Source organism: Podarcis erhardii (assembly GCF_964252035.2).
Source record: "Podarcis erhardii genome assembly, chromosome: 2".
Classification (NCBI taxonomy): Eukaryota; Metazoa; Chordata; class Lepidosauria; order Squamata; family Lacertidae; genus Podarcis; species Podarcis erhardii.
In genome coordinates, this window is record NC_138498.1 from 81,420,371 (window position 1) to 81,436,436 (window position 16,066).

At 43.3% G+C, this 16,066-nt stretch overlaps 1 protein-coding gene across 2 annotated transcripts in view; it reads left to right on the plus strand.

Annotated features, from left to right (window-relative positions):
* Positions 1–16,066, plus strand: part of NINJ1 (ninjurin 1) — a 436,658-nt gene that overhangs the window by 204,015 nt on the left and 216,577 nt on the right. Inside the window, exon 1 of one of the 2 annotated variants that reach the window (XM_081848918.1) lies at positions 11,137–11,141. The exons of the other annotated variant lie outside the window; for it this stretch is intronic. The gene's annotated coding sequence lies outside the window, so the exon portion shown is untranslated. Of the gene's footprint in view, positions 1–11,136; positions 11,142–16,066 lie in introns of those variants that run through there. 2 annotated transcript variants of the gene reach the window in all.

Consider the following 16,066-nt stretch of genomic DNA (forward strand, 5'->3'; position numbering starts at 1 on the left):
ATATTACATAAATTGCTCAGAATAATTTCAATCCTAATTGTATTTTGTTGCCCTGTCATTACAGTCAAAATTGTTACAGAGCCAGTCAGTGTGACCTTAGTTCATTCTAATCCAAGTTTCTTGTCTAGAGTGTCATTTGCAAATATATACACGAAAAGCCACTGGAACACATATAAAAAACTATTAAACAATGTGACAGAAAAGGGCTTAAAATCATCACACATCACTAAAACAGCAAAAGCAGCCTTAAAACGCCAGGGAATAAACCCACAACAAACCCTACAAAAATAGAGAATTTAAAGCAGGAAATTTAAAAGCAGCAGATTTTTAAAGGCTGAGAGAACAAAATGGATTTTGCTTGGTGCCAACCCCCCCCCCAAAAAAAAACATTGGTTCCAGGTGGGCCTCTCTGAGGAGGACATTCCACAGTCATGGTACCTCCATTGAGAAAACTTTGTTGTTGCCACCTACCATAACTCAGCTGGAAGGGGCCCTCAAATAAGGGGAGCCATTGATAACTTTGGAGCATAGACAGGTACTATCAGGAGCTGGAGTCAAGAGTAGGTCAGCAATAAAACACCCAGTGTCAGGTGAAGTTAACTCTTCATTCACAGAAACCAAACACCCAGGCCTAGTGATCACAGCAACTCTTTCCAGAGTTTTGCCCCAAAGAGGCTGTTGTGAGGACTGAAGGTCCCCACCTTCCCACTACTCCCTAAGACTCCTCTCCTGGGTCCTTCCCCAGCAACATGAGGCTCCTTCATCTTGTCTCTCTTTGCTCCACCCTCTTCATTCCTCTTCATGTTCTGGGAGACCGGGGGGAGCCTGTCTGGTCTCTGCCTCTCAGAGCCTCTCCTCCTCTCCAGCCTCCACTTCTGCCTCTGATTCTGGACTGCTCTCTGCCACTGCCACTTCTTGCTCACTAAACCTTATTGCCCCTTCAGCTTCTGCCACCTCCTCCTCCTACTCTGCTCCCTCTGACCACCCATCATCATCCCATCACCAGTCTCCTGACTCTGAGCCTTCTTCCCCTCGGTGTTCCCTTGGGGGGGGGGTCCTCAGCTGGTGCCTCCCACCATTCTTTTGCATGCAGCCAGCCCATGACAGGTACATACTGGTAAGAGGCTGTGGCTTCAGATCCTGTGGCCCCAAGCCATTTTTGAATGACTTTCAAAGTCAAAATCAGCTCTTTGAACTGGGCCTAGAAATGGAATGGAAGCCAATGAAGATTATATAGTTCAAGCATTACTGCAGGGCAGCAAGTAACGAATTGGCAAGATCCACATGGCAGAAAAGAGAACAGGGGACATCAACCAGTATAAAATTTGCATATGGTAATTTATATGTATGGATACAAATTTAGAAAGAATTTCCAGTAATGGAAATAGAAGTGTATCTCACTATAGTGGGGAAGATGCCAGGCGATGTGTGTGCCTGCCTCAGCCTGCTATTCAGGAGCTGCCAATGCTTGCTGGGCAGCCTCAAGGCTCCTGTTCTCCCTTTTGATGGTTCCTGTCTTTAAACCAGACTTGGACTGGACAGCCGTCAAACAGAGGACACCTTCAAATAGAGAGCTGTCCTCTGTAAAGTAGAATGTGGAGATGCCAGGGTTTGAACCGAGGCTGCTATATATGCTATGCCATTGAGCTTCAGTCCTTATCTTGGTGAAAACTGTATTTTTCCTGGCGTGAATATTGCTGAGTGAGAGCTTGCTATATTACTGAGAATGATTATTGATCAGTTATGATGATGGCCTTTTGCTCTTCCCATTTTACTCAACTTAAATCCATGAAGAACTCAAAATAGAAGAACCCAGTTTATGTAGAGCCATGGGAATGCACGTAGGAAACAGACAGGCCACGTGACACAAACCCAATCAATTCCAGTATATATAGAGCAAAAACGTGAAGCCTCTCAGTCTTGAACAAACTGATCTCAAATAATCTACAGACTGAAAAACTGTCAAATATTTCCAAACAAATCTGTTCAAGGAAACCAATCTGTTTAGCGACATATACTGTACTGGATGGAGAGAAATCACATCGTGAATTTTAATATTAAGCAGTGACATTTTTCAATACTCTGGATTTTTTTAAAAGCCATGTTGTGTGATGGTAAGGAACAATTAATATGCTTTGCTGTGGTAATATTTTCAGTATTCAGTATCAAATACCAAAATTTGAAGATCTTAGCTTTTCCTAACTCCTCGCCCTCCTGTGGTGTAGTGGTTAAGAGCGGTGGACTCGTAATCTGGTGACCTTGGGCTAGTCACACTGGCAGCAGCTCTCTATGGGTCCACACAGGGCCTGTAGATGCACAGGGTTGAGTCACTCTACTATAACTTCAACTGGATGAGGTTACTTCATATTTGTTTTGAGAAATCTTCCTTCATCTACTTGTTGGACCTCCCTGACTTCTTCGGGTTTCCAGGTCCAGACGTTCAGAGGACCTCTGTCCTTCTAAGAGCTGCATAGATGTCAGGGATTTATCAGCTAAGTGACTTTTCTCTTCAGAGTCTTAAAACGACACAAAAAGCTACAGCTGGAGCACATTCCCTTTTATGCATTTCTTAATGGTGTGGGAGCACCCTCATTGGTGTAGGCTGAAGGCATGAAGATAGGAACAGAAAAAAGATGGCCACCCTCCTTATCTGTCTACAACTCACAGTCCCTCCTGTTCCTGAGACTTTTTTCTGATTATATTGTTTCAAGGACATATCTGGCATAAATTTTCCTCCTGTGCTGGAGGCATGGCAAATCAGAGGTTTAAAATCCTCAGTTTCTTTGATAGTTGTTTGCAAAACCCCTCCTGCCCATAAGCCACTGTGAAATTGTTTCTTTCCTCCCCCCCCCCTTCACCAAACCTTTATTAGACATTACAAGTATAGGCCATCATAAAACATCCATATGTAAATTTTAAAAATATATACAAATAAACAGACATGTAAAATATGTAATAACAAGGATTTCCATTGGAATTTCTTCCCGCTAAATAGTGCCATTCACCACTCTAAGAAATACTGTTGACAAAAACTCAGCCATGAAATTGTTTCTTCTAACCTTTCACTTCAACTCACAGAAATGGAATGTCAATAACACTCTAACTCTGCTGGCCTCACAAAGCCAATTCCACCCCCCCCCCAAGAAAATTCCATGATATCACAAAGGTGCTGTCACCCAAAAGTCCCTTTGCACAACATTGTATAGATTCATTGTCCTGGAACCTTTGAAACTTCCTAGTTTGTCCACAGAGATTTCTTTGCAGACTTCCCTTGGGAGCCAGACATATGGCTATATAATCCCTAGTCAATTACTTTTAAATGGAGTAACAAGCCTGGTTCAGTGCTATTGCTTCTATATATTGCCTGTTTTATTATTGTTGCTGTGGACTTCCTCCTGCCTTCAGCAATACTAGATTCACAGCAATAATGAACAAACTATGATGAAATAGTAGATGGAAGTTTGCCTTATCTGGAAGGCCTGTGGTGCTGTTTCCGATTTCTTCACATTTCTAGTTCATTTCTTCTCTGATAATATGAATGCCAGGTGACATTTTTGGAAGGAACTGAAAATGCATTTCCTTCCTTCCAAATGCTGCAATACGGTTGCATAGGAGGGCTGGTCTTCTGCTGGTTCCCACACGCCCTTCTGTTCATGGCAGGCTGGCAGCCCACACACTGGGCTTCATTTGTGCTCAGCCCTGGAACATGTGAGGTAAGTGTTATGTATTCATCAAATGGCTGTAAGTAAGTACAGGAGTACACTTCCTCGTGTACAGTGGAACCTCAGTTCTCGAACGTCTCCGTTGACAAACGTTTCAGAACCCGAACAGCGAAAACCTGGAAGTAAATGCTTCCGTTTTTGAGCGTGCCTCGGAAGTCCGCTGCGTGTTTTTCAATTTTCTCAAATGAATTTGCTGACTGCCTTTGTGCTTCAGTTTTCAAACGTTTCGGAAGTTGAACAATCTTCTGGAATGGATTACGTTTGAAACCGAGGTTCCACTGCTTAAGAAATTAAGGAGACATCTCACACCTATCAGGACTTGTGGTGGTATTTTGGGGTCAGACTTATGAGAGCCAATGCCACTTCATTAGGGTAACCATCTGTCTACTTCACAGAGGCCCCCCCTCTGTTTCAAGGAACCTTCTGTATGAAGGGCTGCATGGTCCAAATCTGGTTTAAAGATAAAGAACCCTAAGAAAAGAGAGCATGTGCCTTGAAGTTGCCCCTTAGCATAGGCCTCAGTCTCTCCCACTGCATTGTTTTTCTGTTTACACTTTAGGGGTGTAGCCAATGAAGTTATTCCACTCAACCTTCTCTTACCTCTCCCCATCCACTCCAGCACTTCACCTAAACCTCCTTTATGGATTTGAGGAGGACACAGAGGAGGAGAAGGAAGGGAAGTTCTGTTGCACGACTGGAAGTCATTCTGCAGCCACCTTATTGCGACTGGGTGCGACCCATAGTAATGATTTCTAAATTTGCACGAACACATGCAAATAATATGCAAATCAGTGTCCTCTTTTGCCCTCTTTTTATTATACATTACCCCTTTTTTTGGCAGCGCATCAGCAGTCATTGTACTCTTTATCTAGAAATGAACTGCTGCCCATGCCCCACAGCTGGATCAGCCAGGAACAGCTCCAGCCCTATGCTAGCACAATCTGCTCTTTCATTTTCAAATGAAGTGAAAGTGGTATATTCTCCTCCATGCTTCCTGCCTCATGCTAAGGAACAACCGAAGAAGAAGAGATAGAAAACACACGGAGTGGCTGTCTAAGTGTGCCCTCAGGTATCCATTTCTGCTGGGCTGGCAATAAAATCTGAAGTTGAAATTATTCATTTCCAGGCTGCTGGTCCAGCCCACCTACATCTGCTGCTACTAAGGAGCCAGAGAGCAGTCACTTTCAGTCTCGCATTATATACTGCGTTTGGAGGAGAGGTCAGCCAATAAACCCAGGAATGCTTCCTTCTCTGGAAGAGAACTGAGGATCACAGGGAAGGGAAGAAATGTAGGCCTGCAGCTCTCTTCCACCTACTGTTTTCTTAGTGTCAAGGCCACCTGAAGGAAAGAATGGCTTTGGTATTATTGTCCAGCCAGCAGGCCACCACAATAAGTTTCACCAGGGGTGGGGTACATCCAAAAACCTTAAAACACTCAATGGCGCTGTAAATGTGATCCAGCGCTGGCCATGGATTCCACTGTGCAAAGAACAGCCAGAAGGGTATATTTAAAGCATTCCAGTACTGTTCAGATTGATCTTTTTAAAGCAAAAGGTGTCTAAGAGGGTGATGGGTAGGAACACAAGAAGAAGAAGAAAACCCACAGAGTGGCTGTCTAAGTGTGCCCTCAGGTGGGAAGAGCAATACAGCACTATGTTTAACTGAGGGCTCTGGTTTTTTAAAAAGGTAGAGCGAGAGGCCATGGAATCATAGCTAAACAGTGACAAAGCGTAGGGAGCATAAGAAGAGCCTGTTGGGTCAAGCCATTGGCCCATGTAGTCCAGCATCCAACCAGATGCCCGTGGCAAGGAGGATCCAAGCACAAGAGCTCTCTCTCCTCCTGCAGTTTCCAGCAACTGGTATTTAGAAGCATTGCTGCCTCTGAACATGGAAACAGGGATAGGTAGATTGGAAGGAGTCTAAATTGTAACTGGGGAAAGACAAGGGCCATCTCTAAGACTGAGTGGGGGTGAATGAATGTATGAAGCAGATAACTGGAATGGCGCTGATGGGATTTAAGCAAATTACAGGCCTTGTCTGTGAGGAGGATACATAAGTGAGTGTGTGTCACCGTCCCTCCATCAGAAAAAAAGATGCACCTAATGAATTTTTGCAGGCCATACAGTTCTTGAACGCACAGAATTTCTGTCAGGTAATGAAGCAGCAATCCTGGTGCACCATAATGGGTTAGTGTATTTGCCATGAGTTCACTGTGCAAACTTAAGCAAACCTCTCTCTCTCTCTCTCTCTCTCTCTCTCTCTCTCTCTCTCTCTCTCTCTTTCTCTCTTCCTCGGTTTCCCCACCTTCAATGTGAAGGATGACAATACCGACTTACTTTACAGGGTGTTGTAAAGATTACACCTAGATAATGCATGTGAAGTGCTTTGAACACTGGTTCAAACATTTGCTATACAAATGTTAGGGTTGTATTAGATGATGCCAATGATTTAGTGCCATTCTTTGGGGGCTGTCTTATTGCAAGAAGGATATAGCACAGATGTGTTCCTGCATTAACAAGTTGTTGGAGAGTATGGCCCAATGAGTTTGACCAAACTGCGGGAGGCAGTGGAAGACAGAAGTGCCTGGCATGCTCTGGCCCATGGGGTCACGAAGAGTCGGACATGACTAAATGACTAAACAACAACAATGGCCCTAAGGTCCTCTTACCCCCCCCCCCAAGTCCCTGTATGTAGCCACTAGACTTCTCACCTTACTCAGAAGAGATACTTGTAAAACAGGAATGGTGTCATGGACTGGTTGGATGCAGATGAGTGGTGGGAGAGACCAGCTGGGGAACCCCATGGGAAGAAGGCTCAGAGCCAGGGGATTGGTGGTGGGCCAATGATGAGTGGTCAGAGGGAGCAGGCTGGGAGAAGGTGGTGTTGGAAGCTGAAGATGTGTAGTGAGCAGGAAGAGGCTGTGGCAGAGATAAGTCCAGAATCAGGGGCAAAAGCTGTAGCAGAGGTGGAGGGAGGCCAAGACGCAGAGATGAGTGAGACTTTTGAGGAGTCATGGGTGTCTCCCCCTCCTGCTGCGACAAGCGCCCCTCCCCCTTTGTCTTCCAGAACCAGAAGAGGCATCAAATGGGCAGAAGAGAAATTGGCTGCACAGAGACACAGTCTCCAATTGCTGGGGGAAAACTCTGGAGAGGAGGGGACTTAGGCAGCTGTGGGGAGGCAAGGACCTTCAGTCTCAGCAACTGCTTCATGGGGGCAAGACCTACCAGGGATGAATTGCTGTGCTCACTAGGTCTGTCAATCCTCCACGTCTGTGCAGATTGTGTTTTTGCTAATAAAGAGTTAACTCCAACTTGCACAGTGTGATTTACTGTCGGCTCGCTCCTGTCAAGTGGAGAACCTGTGTCCCTCCAGCTGCTGCTGGACTCCAGCTCCCATCACCCCTGACCGATGGCTGGAGCTCATAGGAACTGGAGTCCCATAACATCAAGAAGGCCACAGATTCGCCCCATCCCACTGCTAAAAGATTGTGAGCATAATGCTGCTTTAATGTAATCCCACACACTTCTGCGTGTTGAATGGAAGCTATTTCCTTTTGCCAGATGTATTCTGTGCCTGCAATCCCCATTCAAGCTAATGGGAACTCCATATAGCTGACCCATTAAATATCAGGCCACCTTTTCATTCATTTGTAATTCAGATGGCGACCGTTGCCATACAATTCATTTACTCAGCTGCCTCGGAGAGGAGGAAGGCTCCTAGGAAGGCTGCCACAAAAATAGGTTAGGAAATTGATTTGTGGTCAAGTTTAAATAATGGGAGCCATTTCCCAGAGAAATAAAATGTGCTTTCTCTGTCTCATTAGGCTGCCAATAATTGGATATTAAACGGCTTCACCCGAGTTTTCATAAACACCCCAAGGAAGGAAAATGTTGTCTTATGTACTTGCGTTTTAATGATCACTTTGTATTCCCAGACATTTCATGAGGACAAATGAGTTGTGTTAGCAGGAGACAGTCTCTCGTTGTCATTATTGCTATGTATAGGCTTTCACTCTGGTGTCTGTGAGGGGCATTGACAGTGCAAGTCCTTACTCAGTGTATGTAGAGCATAAAACAACAATACCACCACTATCAGAGCAGCTTATTGCTGAGAGTGGCTGAGATGCTTTAGTATGCACAATCTTGCTCATGCATACTTTCAGTTCCATTGGCATGTGTGTATCGTACAATGCGTACATTTATAGAGAAATACGAAGACATTTCATAGCGATGGTGGCTGGTGCTTTAGCATGGTAAATATGAAATCTTTGGTCCAACACACACAATCCCTTTCCCTTCAGCCTAGAGTGATCCTTTTTAAAACTGTAATTTGGAGGGGGGAAATGTTTGTTAGCTAGGATAGCGGGTGGCACTGTATAGCTGTAGCGGGTGGCGCTGTGGTCTAAACGACCGAGCCTCTTGGACTTGCCAGTCGGAAGGCTGGCAGTTCAGATCTGCCTGATGGGGTGAGCTCCCATTGCTTTCTCTGAGCTTCTGCCAACCTAGCAGTTCGAAAGCATACCAGTGCGGGAAGGTAAACAGCGTTTCTGTGCGCTCTGGTTTCCGTCACGGTGTTCCGTTGTGCCAGAAGCGGTTTAGTCATGCTGACCACATGACCCAGAAAGCTGTCTGTGGACAAACACCAGCTCCCTCAACCTGAAAGCGAGATGAGCGCCGCACCCCATAGTTGCCTTTGGCTGGACTTAACCATCCAAGGGTCCTTTCCCTTACCTCACCCTTATGGCTGCTTGAAATAGTGTTGCCCCACTGCTGGCTCAGACCACAGTAACATTTCTGCACTCTAGTTTCAAGCCTGTAGATGGCCAATGGTGGACTTGGGGTAGTCCCATGTAGGAGAAAAGGACTGCAATCTCATGCTACACTTGCTTCTTCATCATACCCATCCCCTTTGAGTGTCAGCAAGGGCCATGTGCCCCTTTTATGAAGGTGGTCTTATTTATACAATATCATTAATGGACACCAGGAGTGAGGAACCTCAAGCATCGAGCCAAAGTGGCCCTCCAAGTTAGGAGTGTTGGAGATTATTATTATTATTATTGTCAATTACCTGTTCCTCCTAAAGTCCCCATCATCACCTCTCATACTGGTCTAGAGGCTCTCTCAACTCTTTGGAACAGAACATGGTTGGGCACAAGAGTTTGTAGGGGGATTCAATTAAACTTACTTACATTTTCTGCTGGTTGGAGCATTGCATGAATGACACTCCTCTTGAGGGACTCTGCTGCTAATGGAAGCCAAGTCAGGATCCAAGCCAAAGTCTATTCTAGTTTCTGTACAGTAACAAGACCAAGGTTAGATCAAGTCGTGAAGGTTAGTTGAGTAGCGGCACTGTTCCCCTTCTAAATAGGTGATAGCCAAGGTGATAACCAGTGTCACCTCCCATCATCCTGACCATTAGCCACATTGGCTGGGGCTGATAGGAATTGGAATTCAAAACCATCTGGAGGGGACCACATTGACTACCCCTAGCTCTCAAGTTGTTCAGGGCTTTGCAATGCAAATCACTCACAAATATTATTTATGTAAGGGTACTGAATGAGTTTCAAAGACCATGGTGCTAATTATAGAGATGAAGTTCAGGTAGAGTGAATCAGCTTAAAAGCTGGTATAAAACAGCATGAAATATTGCAGACGTGTATAATATTTGGCATTCACAACAGGTTACGAAATACCAGAACTTCCACATACTCCTTTGCAGGAACTATGGGACAGCATCAACAAATAAGTATTCACCCACCATCAAGCACAGTATCTTTCTGCTGTGTAGACAGCCTATGAGTTGACTATTTAGAGGAGACTGAACGGTAGTCTTGACGTTAAAAATGAAACAGCTGGCTGGAAAGGCTCTGCCAGAAGCATGATATGTGAAGTTCCCCTCATCATGCTGCATCACTCCTATGCGTAGAAAAGGCAGTACAGTATTCAAATAGAACAAGTTGCCTTTGGAAAAATGAATTACCGTATTTTTCGCTCTATAAGACGCACCAGACCACAAGACGCACCTAGTTTTTGGAGGAGGAAAACAAGAAAAAAAATATTCTGAATCTCAGAAGCCAGAACAGCAAGAGGGATCGCTGCACAGTGAAAGCAGCAATCCCTCTTGCTGTTCTGGCTTCTGGGATAGCTGCACAGCCTGCATTCGCTCCATAAGACACACACACATTTCCCCTTACTTTTTAGGAGGGAAAAAGTGAGTCTTATAGAGCAAAAAATACGGTAAGTCAAGCCTGGACCTACTGGGTTGCCTTTGATTTCATCATACTATTCTTCAACTTGCATCAGCTGGGAGGTACTACAGATATATCCAGATACAGCATTAAGGGTAGAACTACATGTTAGATCAGGGTTGCGGGAATCTGTGGACATCTGGATGTTGACAGAATTATAGAGTTGGAAGGGATTCTGAGGGCCATCGAGTCCAACCCCCTGCAATGCAGGAATCTCAGCTAAAGCATCCATGCTTGGGCTCTAACTACTATCACCCCCAGCCGGCATGGCCCATGGCCAAGGATGATGGGAGCAGTAGTCCAGCAACATCTGGAGGGCCACACACACACTTGTCCATCTGTTTCAAAAAGTCAAGGGATTTTCAGGAGTGACTTACAATAGAGAAGAAATTGAGGGTACATAGACAGAAATGTTTGCACATGGTCATGGGTATAATTAGATCTCAGCCACCATTAGTGGGCTACATCAAACACAGGACTGCAGCTTCCCATGTCGGACAACATTCCTCACATCCAGATTACATGATGAATTTCTCCAGCCAGGGTCCACACTATAAGGTGCTGCAGCATTGGAGATGGGGGGGGAATGTGGAGGAGCAGAGTTTTCAGTTTCTAAAGTGCAATTCTACCCTCTGTGTGTTTTTGAAAAGGAATTTTTTTTGTTTGTTAAGGACGAAGCTATGTACAATGTACAATGGCACATACAATGCTCACAATGAATAGAGTTGCTATTGGTGCGATGACTGAGCAATGTCACAGAAACATTAGCTAGTCTACAAGGGAAATGCTATTCATAAATTGGCAAAAAGCTATTCAGTATGTATACTGGGGTTGGCAGGACCACCCACAAATTTAATGCCAGATATCTTTTATTTGGGGGCTCTAAGGAGAAATCTAGAAAAGGTTCAAATTTGCAGAAATTCCCTGTCTTCAGTATTGGTGCAGACCATCTGAACAGCACTATTTACAGGGGATTTCTGAATGGGGTGGAATTTTAAAAAGGAGGCCAATGCACCATTACTAGGCATCCTGTTGCTGAAGCATGTGATGTCAGCATTGATTAGTACTCAGCAGCACCCAGGCATTCATGCACAGCCACATCGTGCATTCAGATCACCACCCTCAGGACAACAAAAGCTTTTCATGTCCGATTCCCAATGTGGCAGTTCCCAGTTTCCATGTGCAGTCTGGGATGCTACAGTAGCCAGGTGCAGGAGGGAGAGAACGTGGCTCATATTTATATTTGGAGTGTTTGCATGGGTCTAAGTTTTTTGGGTGGAACTAACAACCCCATTTTCATTCTACATCTGCCGAGGAATCTGCCAAGCACATTTACCTTAGCTTGTTAGGGAGAAAATTAAAGAGGCAGGAAGTGGTTTTCTCTTTTTTTAATTCACAGCCTGCAAGCAGCAGGGATCCTTAGGGAGACACAGTGAGCATTCAGCATTGCCTCTGAGGGCAGCTCATCCAATTCAAAATAAGTTAGTGAGATCTAGACGCTGTCACTTCCTTCCACCTCAAAAAAATGCTAGGCCAATGCCAATCAGCAGATTCTCTCATCAGCTTCTGAACACAACATTGACTTGTGATATTTAGGACAAGGACTTCTGAAGAACGTGTCCCCGTTTCAGCACTAAACAAACGTTGCTTTTTCAGAGATCTGAAGATAGAAAATCAAAACGAAGCCTCTTCATCCTTTCATAAGGTTTTGCTCTAACATATTTCTTAAACAAAATTTATGTACTACTTGATTGTAGTAAAATTTCTAAATGGTTTATGGATCAATGGGATAGCCTCAGAACTGATTCCTGCTGGACATGCAACAACAAGTCATATATACAACTAGTTAATCACTGATATAGAGAGGGATGGAGCTGGAATCCTGAATGGATGGAAGATCACAGTGTTGCCTGCAAGGCAGTTGCATGGATCACTCATTTGGGCAAAAGGTGCTCATACTACGGTACAAGCCCAGGGATGGCCTTGTTGGCCCAGGGATGCTTGTTGTTGTTTTGACTACAGAATAAAATAGATCTTCTTCTGATGTGTTTTTGAATTTGCTTAAGGATAGTGTAGGCCTTCTCCTCCATCAAGGCAGACAAAACTTTTCTTGTTTGTAACATGATCATAAGCACTTTGCCTGAATGCCAGTTCAACAGCAGCTGTGTACACACCAGGGGCACACAGATCCCCTTTCTCCATATGTGCTTTTGTGCACATTTGTCCACACAACAGCACTTTCAATTGAACTCTGTCTCAATGTTCCCCATCCACACTAGTGGATGGGATGTATTTGCACTGTGCCTTATTGCCCCCTCCTCTCAATTATGGCTTCCCCACCTTCACTTAGTTCTGGGAACCTGAGGTCCATTGTGGGCACATAGATGATAGATAGATGGGTAGATGATAGATAGATAGATAGATAGATAGATAGATAGATAGATAGATGATAGATGATAGATGATAGATAGATATAGATAGATAGATAGATAGAGATAGATAGATGATAGATGATAGATAGATGATAGATAGATAGATAGATAGATAGATAGATAGATAGATAGATGATAGATTAGATAGATAGATAGATAGATAGAGATAGATAGATGATAGATGATAGATGATAGATGATAGATAGAGATATAGATAGATGATAGATAGATGATAGATAGATGATAGATAGATAGATGATAGATAGATAGATAGATAGATAGATAGATAGATAGATAGATAGATAGATAGATGATAGATAGATGATAGATAGATAGATAGATAGATGATAGATAGATAGATAGATAGATGATAGATAGATAGATAGATAGATAGATAGATAGATAGATAGATGATAGATAGATAGATAGATAGATATAGATATAGATAGATAGACTTGTGATTCCCCATACTTCAACAAAACTGCAGGTTAACACATTTTCTTCCCACAAAAAAGTGTGCCACACTTGTTCCCACTGGTAGCCCATCCTCCTTGCGTTCCAGAATCCTAAGGTCTATTGTGGACACACACAGATGTTTGTTTACCTATGTGTGCAGCCTGGTTTGTGTGTGTGTTATTTTAAAGATAACAAATTTCCTCACATACTAGACCAGCACAAACCAAAATGTTAATATCAGTGCTATTTTTCTAGAAAAAGATGCCAGAACTCACAATGAACACTTGTTCTCTTATAATGGCAATGGTGCCCACCTGAGAGGTGCCGGAACTGAGTTCTGGTGATTTCTAGCTCAAAAAAGCCCTGGTTAATATATTTTTAGTGCACACATGTTGCACCTGGTCCCACCACAGCTTGCCAAGGAGTGCCTTACCAGCAGAAAAACAGGGTGGGGTGATAGAATGGACCCCACAAAACATTACTACACACATTAAAACACCAACTATGCTCAGACAGTGCACTTCAGTATGTCTGCAGTCATGTAATATGCGGTTTTATGTTGGATGTTTTTCCTTGCTGCATTAGCAGTGGTTTGGGTATATCTGAAAAAAGGAGAGGTGGAATGTGAGCTGTCACTTGGATGAGGGCAAAGTTGTATGTGGATGATGCAAAAACCACTCACCCATGGCCCGTATCAAATCCACTTTCATGTGCCATGTGTAAACAGGCAGCATTACAACTATGGAAACCATGGCATTTGCACTGAATGTTCTTTCAGGGCAACCATCTGTAATTAAAAATCCAAATCTTGACGTGTGGTTATTTAGGACCGATTCAGATAAAATGTGCTCATCTTTAGTTGACAACAGCATGAAATGATGACTTGCGTGTATGAATCAGCTGTCACTACAGATAGCATTTCATGCTGCCTGGGGCCAGTCCAAATCCAAAACTTTCAATGGACATACATTCAGCTGATAGTTATCAAGTGATAAGTTATCTAGTGATTAATATACATGTATCATCCTCTGACCTCGGTATCAAAACTTTGACCTCTTTGACCACAGAAGTGCCAGAGTTTCAGTGGTGTCCTTTCATGAATTGACACTGAACCTCAAAATAGCAACAAGTTCTAACTCCAGGCTGCTTAACCACGAGAAAAGTTATCAGGATGGGGGGTAGGGAAATGAGACTGTGCTCAGACGAACCTGTGTCCTGGTTAACACTACAACCCAAGTGACATTCCAGGCTTGCTAGGCAACTGTAGTACAATGTTGTTTACTAACCAGGATCTTGGAGGGAGTCCACCACCTTCCCAGGGACTCTGCTCCATTGTCAAATAGCTCTTACAGAAGTATAGAGTTGGAAGGGACCACAATGATAATCTTTTGCCCAATGTGAGGCTTGGAACCATGACCCTGGGATTAAAAGTCTTATGCTGTACTGTCAGAAAGTTCTTCTTGATGTTTAGTTGGCATCTCCTTTCTTGTAACTTGAAGCCATTGGTTCAGTTCCTACCCTCCGGAGCAGGAGAAAACAACCTTGCTCCATCTTCCATCTGACAGCCCTTTAGATATTTGAAGATGGCCATCATATCTCCACTCAGTCTCCTTAGTCTTCTCTGTGAAGAGGGATTAATTATTAAAGCACTCTGGGAATTGTAGCTGTCTAAGGAGGACAAGAGTCTCCTAACAATTCTCATCATACCCTTAAAAGACCACAATTCTCCAGATTCTTGGGGTGAAAAACCATGATGGTGTAAATTAGCTTGCTTCAAATGCATAGTGCAGATGGGGCCTCTTTTATCAATGTTCTGATTATTAATATCTGTATGCTTTGTTTTGAAAGGTCATAACATTTGCTCTTTGCTCTGAAATACTTTCAGGGGGAAAATTATTTAAAATGACATCCAGTGCTGATCCAATGTGGAGCCTTGTTCTGTCCATGGAGTCTCATGTTTCTTATGGGGTGGTGTTCTTGCTTTCTTTCCTAGGCTAACAAAATAGGCATGTTAAGAATAACTCACCCAGCATATTTTGTGGGCAAAATTTTCCAAAGCAAAGTATGAACTCAGAAACCAAATATTTTGATTGGGTGTCTGCCACGGAACAATGATAAGGAATGCAACTTGTTTGAAAAGTATAGCCTTTGTTCCCAGCACTTCAAAAGAGGGTTTTTTGTTTTGTTTTCATTAAGTTTTTTTTAAGACAGTCTTTGGCATTCCAGGAGTAGTATATTTTGAGGGGCAATGAAATGCTTGGGAACTTTAGCCACAGTTACTACCACCTAGGATTATCAAGAGGAAGAAGAAAACACTTGCAGGGTTTTCTCATGTTTTCCTTGAAGGCTCATAAAAAAGAAGAAGAGTGAATCTGAAACTAGGTATTGGAATAACAAGGGACTGGAAATAGATCATGGCTGCTTTCAGTCTTATACACTCAAACTATGAATAAGAAAGCTTTGCAAACTTGCTGGCTCCAGAAAGAACTCTGCCGCCATGACAACAGGAAAGCATTACTGAATCACCATGACAAAGAGCTTTAGACAACTGCTGCGGCAATGAAAAAGCCAGATTTAGGAAATCAAAGTTTGGCACAAATAGAAAAACACAACCAGCAAAAAAAGAAAAAAGAAAAAAATGTTCGCACTTTATTTATTATAGTACTGGCTGTTGGTATGTTGATCACGATCAGCTAAAACAGCATGAAAATAACAGGATATTCTTATGACTGCATTATATCTCTTTAGAGTGGAAGGAGCAAGCTAAATCTGTATTTTTCTAGGGTCTTGTAAAGAACAATAATTTCCAGTAAGCTACAAACCGGTATATAAAACAACAGCAATTTTATTATAAGGCCATCTACTACTTTACAACTGTGCATCACTGCACTAGTCACACTGAACTTATTTGCCATTTTTCTGCGTCTTCTTTTTGCATAGAAGGGGGGCATTTACTTCTATAGGAGGGCAGTTTTGTTGCTGGAAATGCTGTGCTGCTACTCTCCTTCCCCGTGGGTATGGGAATGCTTTGGGAACTGTGGTGTCTTTAGGATATATGATAAGATACAGCCAAGTTTCTTGAGATGTATCCTGGGGCCCCCAAGCTCAATCAACTATGAGATGATGTGTGCAGAACTAGGTATACACACGATGGACTATTGGGTGTGGGCTAGCGCTATAAAATACTGGTTGCATTGCCATTTGCATTG